The following is a 13,868-nucleotide window of genomic DNA, read 5'->3' on the forward strand; positions in this document are numbered from 1 at the left end:
TGATCCCTGTTTAACACAAAAAGGTTCAGCTACATTCTGGTCTTCTCAGACTCACTTAATTCTCGTAATTTTTACATTTTTTAAAAAAATATTTATACTTATTCTGATGTTTATATTTGTATTGCACTGTAAGCCGCCCAGAGTCACTTTGACTAGTGACATGAGTGGCATATAAATTTGACCAATAGACTTATATAATGATCAGCACCCCAGTGGTTATACTTCACTGCTTTGCTAATTCAGAAAAGGAGAAAGATGTCTTTGACCGCTCTACTCTTTCAGTCAGAATTCTCTTATTCCATTTTTCTTTTTGGATAGTTTCTCCCGATGTTTTTGAATGCATACTGCCCCAGTAACCATACTGAAAATGGAATGGCATACATGCCCATTCAATAACAGACTCCTTGGATCAATTTATTATTAGACTAATATTCTGTCTTTATTTTTCACAACTCAAGGTGGTGCACCTAATCCTTTTGCCTCCTACTTTTCCCACAACAAAGGGATCTGGGCCGAGGGACAGAATTTTGACTGTCTCAAAATCAGCCAGGCAGCTTTCATACTAAGAGAGGACCTGAATTCAAAGGTCTAGCTTAATGGGAATTTTCTACTCCAGCTCAATTGGGTTATCACCCAGCTGCTCAAGTAAAGAATTGCTATAACAACACAGGAATGCTGTACAAATAGTCCTCCACTTACGACCACAATTGAGCCCAGCCTTTCTGTTGTTAAGTGAATCTTGCCCCATTTTACAACCTTGCTTGCCACAGTTGTTAAGTGAATAATTGCAGTTGTTACGTTAGTTACGCGGTTGTTAAGTTAATCTGACTTCCCCACTGATTTTGCTCGTCAAAAGGTCGCAAAAGTTGATCACACAACCCCAGGATACGGCAGCCATCATAAATCTGAATCAACTGCCAAGCGTCTGAATTTTGATCACATGACCATGGCGATACTGCAATGGTCGTAAATAGGAAAAACAGCCGTAGGTCACTTTTTAAAGTGCCATTGTAACTTTGGATGGCCACTAAATGAACTGCTGTAAGTCAAGGACTACCTGTTCAGGCAAAATTACTGCCTGAACATTTTGTGAGAAAACTGGTGAATGCCTAAGTAGTGCAGCTTTGTCTGGACAATCTCCTGCAGAATTTTGTTTCAGATCCTGCAATTATTACAACGAGAGGGTCAAAGTTTTGTCAAGATAAACAAGAAGTGATTTTTCCCCCTCAAGCATTTAAAAGTTATTTGTGAAACAGGCACATCAATCGCTATTGGTGACTGCTAATTTACTGTTACCATATTTTCCCGAAAATACAACCTACCCCAAAAGTAAATCCTAGCTTGATTTTTACATGTGCGCCCAATATTTAAGCCCTACCCCCAAAAATAAGCCCTAATTAAGACCCCTCACACTCCAGGGCACACGGGTAAAAATTAAGTTAGGGTTGGGATGAGTGGGTAGAGTTACCCTACTACTTACCTTCGGACAGTTGCAACCAGGCCTTGCACACCTCGGCCCATTTTTTCTGCAGCTGGCAAGGCTTTCCTGAAGGCTTCTGTAGCCCATAATATAACTCCGGATCGGTTTGGAGCTCTATCATCAGCTGCAGAGGCCTTCAGGAAAGTTTTACCAGTCAAAAAAGGAGGCTAGGGGCGATGCACAAAACTTAGATTAACAAGTGGACAACCCACCCCCACCCCAAATATAAGACCTGGTCCCTCTTTTGGTGGTAAAAAAATATAAGACAGGGTCTTATTTTTGGGAAAACACAGGTATGTAAATTGAAACAATTTAATTTTCAGGAAAATACAATCAGTGAAGTTAGTTAGAAGCTGTGAGTAGAAGAAAATGGGGTGACTCTTTTATGTAATATTTTTTAAAAAATATTAAACATATTATTGTTTAAGACAGAAATTTTAAATAAAGGCTAAAGACTCACATGGGATAGGATAGGATAGGGTAGGGTAGGACAGCACAGCACAGCACAGAACAGGTAGTAGCTATGTAGTTACTTTAGGAACATTATAAATAGAAATGTGAATTGTGTAATTCATTTTTACTGTTCTTTCTTACTGAAAATTCCAGTGAAATAATAATAAACAAGCAACAATATTGTTGCAACATCAATCTAAGCAAGGATCGCGGTCTCAATAAAGCTTATATAAGATTTTCATGAGTTTAATGTACATTTCAAACAGAAGCAATGCAAGGAAGTAAAAACTGTGGCAAATTTATCAATCTCACAAAACGCACGCACGCACACACACATGCATTTGACTGGAAGCAAATGAGAGGGAAGGAAGCTTATTTCTTATAATCTTCTTCAGAATGCTTATTACCTGAAATCAGTGGTTCATTTGGCATTTCAATAATCCAGACTTTGAAAGGTGCACATTTTTGGATATTTCCCAATCCCCAACTGCCAAATGGATCAAATCCAGATTTTTCAGACCACTAACAATTTATTCCCTTGCATTCTCCCCCCCTTTCCTCCCTTCCTTCCAACAGAGGTGAGATGGAGATGGAGAACGATGATTGTGTTACTATTCCAAGCCTGTCAGGTTGCAACATTCCCAAGGAGAATGATCCGTTTGATAAACTACGAGAAAAACCTTTGTGGTAAGCCTATGCATCTGTGGAATAATCGGACTAATTAGCTGTTCAAGAGAAGTCACCGGCGGCGATGCTCAGGCAGAAATGGGAGAATTTTCAATTAATAGTGAAGAATTCTCACACCCTACAAAGTATCACAGGGTCAACCTAACATTTTAGATGGGAATGCTTGTCTTGTTAGTCAGCTATTGAATTCAGCTATTGAATAACAGGAGTTAAAAAATCCTGCAAAAAAACACTTTCATTTTTATCCCTGCTTAAAACCCAGAGACTGGGCCAGAGAGATAACTCAACCAGCATGGAATCAAACTAAACATACATTGTGGAGATATACTTAACTAGCATATAATAAAGATTTCAGATGCTTCACTGAAATAGACTTCTAAAAACATATTATTTGAATACTTCTATTAGCAGTATGTATCATTAACACATGTCTGAAAAAATAACATCCAATGTCAAAGATATCTGGAATTCCAGCAGCTTTAAGAGATGCTGTGTCTTTGAAGTAAAACCAACAATTCTGTTGTATATTAAACGGGGAAAAAATAAGATGAAAGTACAACATTGGTAACATCCATGACACATGGAATAAAGAATTAGATATCCAATTTTGGAAAATCAATGCATCTAAGATTTAGAAACAGAAAATCTCTCTGGGGGGAAAAAGGACAGGGAAAAAAGGAAAACTTGATTCATGTTTTCCATAAGAAAGTTGTAACTAAGTTGACTGATCTGATTTCTGATATCTGATTTCTCATGCTACTAATGGAAGAAATTTTGAGGGCTATTATATATTACATTACATTACATTTACAATATAGTTTTGGGGAAATTATAATGGTTAAAAATATAAATATCATACTAAATTCTACTCCCAAAATATGGGATCTTACATTATATAAAGAATTTGGCTCTATCCAACCTGAAGTTGTGCAGCAATTCGATTCTCACTGAGTCCAGATTGACATAGCCTTCCATCTTTCCGAGGTCAGTAAAATGAGGAGCCAGATTGTTGGGGGCAATATACTGACTCTGTAAAGCCCTGTGAAGTGGTATATGTCTACCACTTTGCTATGTAAGGTTTTATAGTGATAACATGCACCTTGAACTGTACCATGGTAAGCAGTAGAGCTTGCACAAACTTATTGGTAACCTGTGCAGTTTGTGAAAGATGTATTAGGGGGTAATACGTATTCTAGCATGCCTATAACTGCATCTACTGTTACATTCTGGACCAGCTGAAGATTCCAAGTGGTCATCAAGAGCAATAAATTACATTGTCGTAACCTTCCCAGTCAGCAACAGGTCTAGATGATACAAGTGTCTATTGAGATTCTCAGTCATCCAGGTCATGGTTGTCCCAAAGATGCTTTTTCAAGAGGCAACTGGACTTTCTGGTTTTTCCTTGAAGATATTTCACTTTTCATCCAAGAAGCTTCTTCAACTTCTTCACCATCCAATCAGAGCTGAAGAAGCTTCTTGGAAAGCTCATCTGCCTCTTGAAAAAGCATATTTGGGACAGTTGATACAAATGAGAAATCTATGTAGAATCCTATCTGACACATCTCAAACTGTGCAGTATTTTTTTTTCTGCAGAAGTGCAAACCCATTCACAAGAGATGGAACAAGAGGTAGAAGTTCTCTGGATCCAGAAAGAACCTGTATCCATAGTTACTCCAATCTTACCAAGGTAGGGCTTCCTCATCTAGATTCCTCTGCTTTCAAACACTGGGACAGGACTTTGATAGAATCATTTAATTACAGTGGTCCAGATAGATGTACATGATGATACCTCACCCATATTGAAAACAATCTTATCCAGTGTCTTCATGCAGTATTATATCAAATTTGTATGGCAGTCTCAGCCTTTCTCCTGACTTTATAGGACAATTAACCTATATTGGAAGCTATATAATAATAATAATAATAATAATAATAATAATAATAATAATAATAATAATAATAATAATAATAATAATAATAATAATTTATTTGTTAGCCGCACCCTCTCCCGAAGGACTCGGGGCGGCGTACAATAAAAACATATAAAATACAAATATGGACAATACATACATAAAATATAGACATATACATGGAGGAGGTAGACAGATGAATGGAAACAATTAAAATCACAGTTTAAAATCCCCTAAATAAAATCACAAAATTAAAAAACCCGTCAGGAGCGATATGATCAAACTATGGTTGAGCCAGGCCAGCTACTTGGAATAGGTGGGTCTTGAGCTTTACACGGAAGGCGCGGAGGTCAGAGGTAATCCTAATATCCGGAGGGAGGTCATTCCACAGGGCTGGGCCCGCCACAGAGAAGGCTCTGCTCCTAGGCGCCGCCCCTCGGCACTGTCTGGTGGACGGCACCTGGAGAAGTCCCTCTCTGTGTGAGCGAATTGGTCGCAGGGATTTATGGGGCAGGATACGATCCCGCAGGTAAACTGATTTAAAAAACTGATGATGATTATCAGTTTTATCCCCAAATGTCAGAATGCCACAAGCCCTCTACACAACACTGACAATTATGTTGTGATCACACACAAACACCTCCAAACATAGCTTGAGAACTTTATTATATAAACGAATAATGTAACGTCATATAAAATAAGTGAGTTATTAGGAATTATAAAAATAATTCATAACCAACACTATCTTATTTACAGTAAAGTCTTTCTAGAATGTGTTGGAGGGATTATAATGAAATCTGTATGTTTTCTCATGCATATGGCAATACTATTCATTTACTTATTTTTGTTGAATATTTAGAGAAACTTAGAGAAATAATATATAAGTCCTTCAAAATCAATTAAAGATTATTTAAAGAATGAAAAGCGTAACATATACTTTTCCTTGGAAAGATAAAATGGTACAACACAATAAATTAAATCTATTTTTATTCTTAACCGCAAGATTTATTATAGGAAAATATTGGAGAACAAAGCAGCAGGAGAATCTTGAAGAATCTTTTGATTAAGATAGGCTAGTTCAAATTGTCTCCATTTTTAATTAAGCAACATAATGGTTCCTAAGAGATTTCCTGATCTATATAAATATATTCTTGAACATGTGTGTTTAAAGTGTCTGTACTTTCTTTAAGTTAAAAATGCATTTATATACAGTATTCTCACAAATGACATTTCATTTTATTCCTCTGTGGCTTATTTTATGCAGCTTACTCATTCTTTCATTTATTTATTTTTCAGTCTTGTTTTGTTGATCATTATGTGTCTAAATTAGAAATAATAGCATTAATAGCCACTTCAAAATTCTTCATCCATCAAGGGTGAGGTTTTTATCACTTTCCCTCTTCTTTTTAGCTTGAGATGACTTGGCAAGCAAAACAGAAGGTGATTCTCCCCCTCCTCCCACCTTGTTTTTTTAAAGTAGTATTTTGTGATGAACGAAGGGATTTTTGTTGCTGCTGTATCTACAGTAGCTCAGATCACAGCATTCATTTTATTTCCCTGTTCTCATCATTTCAACTCAGCAGAAGTGAAGCCAATCACACACTGCCTTTGAAATGCTTCTGAGAGTTACAAAACAAAGATGTGAAAGCTTTACATCGTCCTTTTTAATTATTTCAAAACCATACAAGCATACAAAGGATATCTTGTACTATTCACTGATTAAATGCACAAAGAAGCATGGGTATTTTACAAAGAGATACTCATTCATATAAATCATAGATCTGAAAAGGGCATTAATTGAGCAACTAAACAGATTATAACATGTTCCGCGAATCTTTAGCTGAACTGGAATGATAAGATGTAGTGATACAAAATTTGAAATCAGAAAAACATCAGAAAAACATTTAGGCATACAATGGAAAACTGCTGATAAGGTGTAAACATTGTATTCATGAAGTGTTCACACTGAAACGGAAGGTACCCTGTTCCTGTTCCATTATCCAGAAAATACCAAGATCTGAAGCATTCTTGGGCAGGCAATTCAGAGTCACGTCAATTGGGTTCAGATGACATGCTATAATGAATCCTGCACACTTAGACAATATAACTCTGTCCATCTATCTATCACATCTTCCCCTGAATTCAAAGAAATCAGTTAAATGAATGTTAACATCACAGTGTATCAGATTGAATTGTTGATTTGCAAACTGCTTAAAAGATAGTGAGAAAAAAGTTTTTTTTTTTCCTATCAACCAAAGTCTCTGGCCTCAGCCAAAAAGGCTTTTAATGTAATAACACTTTTGATCCAGAACTTAAACTCTCTCACTAAACCAGACAAAACTCTAGGAAAAACACAAGAATCTTCTAAGGATTTGTTGCATTACACTAATGAACAAACCATTAGATTACCTAAAAGGAATATAATCTATTTTCCAAACATATTCCTTCAAAAGGGCTTAGACTGACTTTTCCTCTTCGTTTGTTTTAATTTGGGCATTCCATATTCCAACAATGTAAATGATGGTATAGTCGCCTTGTCTCAATTATGTACATAGAGTGTTATGGCTAATTTCTCAGCTCATTAATCAGATCTTCCATAAGCAAAATTGGCTTTAGGCAACCTCTGGAGGAGAACAATTTTTAGGGAGGACGTTCACTCAAAACTTTCTCCCACACAGAAATGCCACATTCCTTATACACATGTAGAGCAAATTGGCTTTTAAAACAATCTCCATTTAAAACAAAGAAGGGTTAATCTTTTGTCAGACCATGGATGAGGAAGCAGTTCTCGAAATCAAGAACTATGCCATCTTTTAGATTAGGCCCATGACTTGAAAGTTCCTCATGCTTTTTTTCCCCAAAAAAAGTTTTAAAAATTAAAACACAATAGTTGACAGCATTTTAAGTCAATGTATAACTTATTTCCATTTTTCTATTTTCCCATTGTTTTGACTGCAAGAATTCCATTTCACTGAGGGCCGCTTCAGTGTTGTGTTTCAGCTCAGGGGTGGGTGGACATGCCCAGGATGGGCATCGTCAGCTTGACGCCACTTGTGATGGGGGCGCCTGTGGTGGCCCAAGCGCTCTGCCAGTGAAAATAGACTCCTGAGGTCCATTTTTGGTTGCCACGGCCTCCTGCAACCCTCTGCCAGCAAAAACAGGTCTTGGGAGGGATGCACATGGCCCTCCAGAGCTCTATTTTTGCTAGCAAAGCCACCACAGGCCGATCCTTCGCTGTTTCCAGGGCAGCCCTGCAATCCAGATCTAAACACCCCGCGGGCCAGATTCAGCCCCTGGGTCTTGAGTTTAACACCACTGCCTTGTACCATCCCGGACAAATGGCTGTCCAATCTTTTCTTTAAAACCACTAACGACAGAATACCCACAGTTCCAAGAGGCAAGCTAATCCGTTGACGAATTGTTCTCATTGTCAAGAAGTTTCTCATTAGTTCCAGGTTGAACATGTCTTTGACTAGCTTCCACCCATTGCTTCTTGTCCTATCCTGAGGTGCTCTGGAAAATAAATTGATTCCCTCTTCCCTGTGACAGCCCTTCAAGTATTGGCTTCCTGTGACTTAGTGGAGAGTTTCTCAACCTTGGCAACCTTAAGATGTATATATTTCATGTGTGGAGAATTGTGAGAGTTGAGTTGAGTATATTCTTTCAAACATGTAACTTTATCCAATAACCCAGTGTTGCCCAGGTATATATTTATAGGAGAGAAATGTCCAGACCAAACATAATTTGTTGGATCTTCCCACTTACAAGAGTGAGCCCCCTTGTGGAGTACTGTGAAGCTGTTACAGTGACAACTTCACTGTGCTGTACAGTAGAAGCCAGCATGGCAGCACAGCACAACATATATATGTTTTCATAGATTTTCATGGGTACAGGTATGCAGGTTTTGGCATATTCAGGTCTTTTACCGTGTAAGATTGAGAGTATTTTGGCGACCTTTCGATGAGGTCCCACTTGTCATCTTCAGGCTGGTGCCTTCGGCTTCATTCCTGTGCGAGCAAAGCGCAATCGGAGCTGCCCTCCCTCTATAAATATTGGTGAGGGTATGTGGAGTGCTGGCCTTGTTGCTGTAAACGGATTGGGTGGCTGTGTTGTAACATCTTGATTAGATGATGGTGTTGATGTATGCAGATTAATTGGCTCTTTCGTAACATCCTGTGTGGCTGAGGTACTGGCTGTGTGCCTATTGTTCTTTTGTGTTGTAACGACCTGGGTAATGGGCTGTGTGATGACATCCTGAGCTCTATTGTAGTGATATCCTGAGTCCTCTGCTCCAACCTCCTGGGGAGTTGGCTGTGTTGTAACATCCTGAGCCTTTGTGTTGTAACCTCCTGAGTTCTGTGATGTAATGTCCTGAGCAGATGGCTGAGGTGTAGCATCTGCAAACTCGGAGCCAAACCAAAGCCCGGGATGCTACACCTCGTCGAAACGTTGCCAAGATACTCTCAATCTGTGTGTGTGCGTGTGCGTGCGTATGTGCTGGTCTTGTTGTATTCGGGTCTTTTCCCATGTAAGATTGAGATTGTCTTGGCAATGTTTTGGCGAGGTCTCACTCACCATCTTCAGGCTGGGTTTTGGGCTTAAAGCTGCCGTCTTTCTATAAATCTTGGTGGGTGTGTGTGGAGTGCTGGCTTTGTTTCAGTAAGTCCAATGAAAAAAGAAAAAACCTCCTCCCTTTTCCAGCACCTTAAAGCTACAGGACATGAAATTAATTTTGAAGGAACGAGGTTAATCTCCAAAACTGAACACTTCAACAAGAGAATAATTATGGAAGCTATTGAAATAGAGAAACACCCCCACAACATAAATAAATGTGACGATACCTCCCGCCTACCAGACATCTGGAAACCAGACCTAGTCAACAAACGAGCCCCACCCACCACCCAGGCCGTTACAACACGAAACAAAAAAGGAAACACAGCCAGCACCAATCAGCATTAATCTACCAATCATGACACAACCACACGACCAATCATTCCACTTACTGAAACAAAGCCAGCACTCCATACCCCCCCACCAAGATTTATAGAAAGACAGTAGCTCCGACCATGCTTTAAGCCGAAAACACCAGCTTGAAGATGGCAAGTGAGACCACGCCGAAACGTTGCCAAGACAATCTCAATCTTACATGGGAAAAGACCCTAATACAACAAGACCAGCATATCTACACCCGTGAAAATGTACGAAAACATATGTATGTATGTATGTATGTATGTATGTATGTATGTATGTATGTATGTATGTATGTATGACAAATCTATTGGGTTACAAATAGATGTAAACACTTATAAATTTTGGGCCTGCTTTTCAAGGGAGGATGCTATTATTGTTGTAATAGATTTGCCAGTGTTCAACCGGGGGGGGGGGGATAATATGTGTTTTTGTCTTTTTTAATCCACATTTTTGTCTAGTTTTGTTTTCTCTCTGTTTAATATTTTATCTTTTGTATTTTCATCTTTTGAATAAAATAAAAATTGTAAAAAATAAGTAGTTTTTTACACTGATCCTATGTTTTAATTTTCAATTAATACATGTCTAAATATGTTTCTCTCTAAGATTCCAATCCTAAAAATTACTTAAGAAAGAGCTGGTTTATGTTGTTTTTAATATGTTAAACTGCAGTACAGCAATGCTTATTGTAGTCACTTCCACTGACCAAAATATTACCAAGGCTTGGAATGTGAAAGGATAAAAAGATTAGTCTGTTATGTGCCTTTCTATCGTAATATTTAAAAAAATATTCAGTCAATCTAGAGCTAATCTTCAGTCTACTGCTTAAGTTTCCAAAATAATTGCTTCCATTTCATCAAGCAAGTAACAGAAAAATAAAGCAGTGGATCAAAAACAAACAAGGTACATATTCATTAAAAAAAATCACCAGAGATCCCTGATGAAAATATTGTTCCTCTCTGCCTGAAAAATAATCAGAAATCTGCACTGATTAAGTCAAAATAGTGAAGGCTCTCCTGCCGCTGAAATTTGGGGGGAAATATACTGAAAATAGCTCTTATGCTACCTGCCTGATGCCTTCAAAAAAGTGGACTGTTGTTCAAACTAAACAGTCTATCCAATTTCATTTAACATAAAATCTACATAACTATATTTATTGACTTCTTTAGAAGTAGAACTTGCGCAGCTCCAAAGCATCTCATGAGTTCACAATATAAAACAAAAAATATATAAAATAAAGTGTACAGAACAAAATAGTTATTCAAAATATAGAAAAATATAGTCCAGACAATGCATTATATATAAGAAATGCATCTTAATAACTACCCTACCTCAAGGGAAAATAACCAGTTGTCCGTCAACAACTAACAACTGTTAGATGGGAGAGGAAGAAAAGGAAATTTGAAACATTTATCAAACATCTCCATGTTTTAAAAGAGTGGAGAATGGTAATAAATACATACAGGTAATTATCATTTAATCACCACAGCTGGGACTAGCATCTCTGTCACTATCATGTCCCCTCTATCTTTCTTTTCTCTAGACTAGCCGAATCCAAATCCTGCAACCATTCTTCGTATGTTTTAGTCTCCAGGCCTTTAATCAACTTAGCTGCTCCTCTCTGCAGTGTTTCCAAAGTCTCAACGTCTTTTTTTTGCAATGAGGTGACCAAAACTGGATGCAGCATTCCAGGTATGGCCTTTCTAAGGCTTTGTAAAGTGGTACTAATAGTTCACATGATTTTGATTCTATATTTTTAAGGATTATATTAGCTTTTTTTGGCTGCTGTAGCACATTGCTGGCTCATATTTAAGTGATCGTCCACTAGAACTCCAAGGTCTCTCTCACAGTTACTGTTTTTGAGGTTTCGCCTAATCCGTACTTGTACCTTTATTTTTTTCTGCCTAAGTGTAAAACCTTTAAACATCCCTGTGGTGGATGACATAATCAATGACAGACTCATAAGGTGGTGTACTATCAATTTTTTGTCCATTTAAAAAATATATGAGCAGAAGTTCAAGTAGCAAAATCCTTTTCTTCCCTATTGTATTTTTTTCTACACAGCTTAGCTGTTCCCAGGCTATTTTTATTCACGACATTTTGTACATGTTTTATCCTAACAAATTTGGATTTTTTAAAAAATCACATCTACTTATAAAATATTTTTCACAATTTCTTATCACTCTTGTTATATACTTACATCTCTAAATCGTCTATATGTATGTCTCAGGAATGGAAATCATTTTCTCAGAATGTATTAATTAAATGCAAATCCTCCATTAAGTCCCTAGGTTGTAGTTCAAGCCTTACTTTTCAGTATACCTAATGCATAAATATGAATGGAAAATTGCAGGCAGAGTTTTAAAAAATAAATCTCAGATTGCTATTTGTGTATTTTTGAAATGAATGTGTAATGTCTTTCACCAAGTGAAATATTCATATATTATTTGTGGTAGCAGAAATGAGCAACTAAATTATTGTTTCAACTTATTTTTTTCCATGGTTTACTAAATATTCCAGAACTATAGTCTGCATTAAACTTGTTATTTTAAAACACATGAATAGCAAACCATAATTTAAACACCTGGAACTATATGTGAATTTATCTTGTGCCAACACTAGTGTGTGCTGTTGGACAAAACATTAAATGACTTATAAAATATAATATGGTAAAATATAATAGCAGATTCAAAAAAGCACAGTGATTGAATTTAATTAATGATTGTACATATTGTAACAGATCAAGCTGCATTTTTCTCATCTAATCTAATACTTCATACTTTACTGAGAATTATCAAGTGATATTGGATTAATAATTCCATTGATTGATTGGCAAGTTTTACAGCTAAATTTTAAAAAACTTGAAAATAATTTTCCTTCCTCTGCCAAGAACCTAACAATAAATATGTTGCATTGTCTTTATATATTTATTGAATGTCATGAACAACTACTATGTTATAAACAGATGCCAAAATGATGGTCTATTTTAATTCTACAGGTTTTGTTTTTGGAAAGTTTGATCCATAGTACAAAAACATCTTGAGCATAAACACTAAAGAAACTAGAAAGCAGTAGAATCGAATACACTCAGCGTTGATCTATGGAGTCCTTGCTACTCTCTGAATTTGGTTATTTGCCCTCAAACATTCCATTACCCAGCTAGGTAACATTATCAGATGAGCATTGATAATGTTACTTAGTCCAGTAATGAAACATCTGCAAGCAAACTACTAAGCTCAGACAGCATAAGGAGTACATACATTAGAAAACAATTGTGCTTACTAACTTTCTGTAGCTATATAAAACATTGCATTTTAATTTATTATTTAATTAAATATTTTTTAAAAATACTAAATTAAAATTTTGAAACTATTGATTTTACTATGAAAAATAATTTTCAACATAGATTTCCCAAATATACTGTATAAATTTCTCTTATTTCAATATATCCAGATAAATTTGCGATGTTTATGTTCCAATGTATGCTTGCAGTTAATACTTTTTAAATAGCTGCCAAATTGAAAATCTGGGCACTGGGTCTAAAAGTAAATTATTCCCCCAAGACCAGATAATAAGATCATCAACTTGGCATTACATTTAGTTACATCTGAATCTAATGCATAGTGCTGTGGCTGAACACAGTATTCATTCATTCTTAAATTATCTTCATTAACACCAAAGATGAGAAATGAATTCCTTGTAGATTGTAGGATTAGTTTGCTTCACTACTCCCCAATTCTTGTGCTCAGAAATGTTGAGTGATGAAATAAATTAACTACATTGTAGCTGGATGATTTACTTGGGAAGTGAATTAAGGAGAAACACATGCTTTCTTCCACTATTTAAATCCCAGTGATGTGGATTTTGTAAAAAATTTGCTTTACAAGCCATTTACTTGCTTCTGTTGGCCATACTGGACCTCAAGAGAATGACACTTATCATATAGCAAGTCACGGGGATATTTTTTTGTCCATGATAGGCTGCTTTGATATTAAGATAAGCAATTATCTATTAGCTTATTTTTGGTGGCCAATTCTACAGTTCTGATTTTACTATGACTGTCTTGATCCGTCTTACACACAGAATTTGGATCTTTTCCCAAAATATATATAACTGTCCTTGATTTTTTAAAAAAAATTTATAATTATTTTTTTCATGCCTACTCTTTGTGATGGTATTCCTTGTTGTCTACTTGACTAACCTTTGCTATTAACTAGAAGCTAATCTAGGAATCACTAGTCTCATTACTAAACTCCATTGTTAAGGCCTAAAGTCTTATTTTTCTCTTTACTGCCCAAATTGTCTCCTTACTCCTAAAGATCTTGAGAATCCTGCACTTATCCCCTGAACCCCAATCCTTGCATATCTTG

At 36.5% G+C, this 13,868-nt stretch overlaps 1 protein-coding gene across 5 annotated transcripts in view; it reads right to left on the reverse strand.

The window, feature by feature from the left end:
• MITF (melanocyte inducing transcription factor) overlaps positions 1-13,868 on the reverse strand; it is a 197,848-nt gene that overhangs the window by 83,191 nt on the left and 100,789 nt on the right. The window lies entirely within an intron of this gene.

This window comes from Natrix helvetica (assembly GCF_964273705.1).
Source record: "Natrix helvetica genome assembly, chromosome: 1".
Lineage (NCBI taxonomy): Eukaryota > Metazoa > Chordata > Lepidosauria > Squamata > Natricidae > Natrix > Natrix helvetica.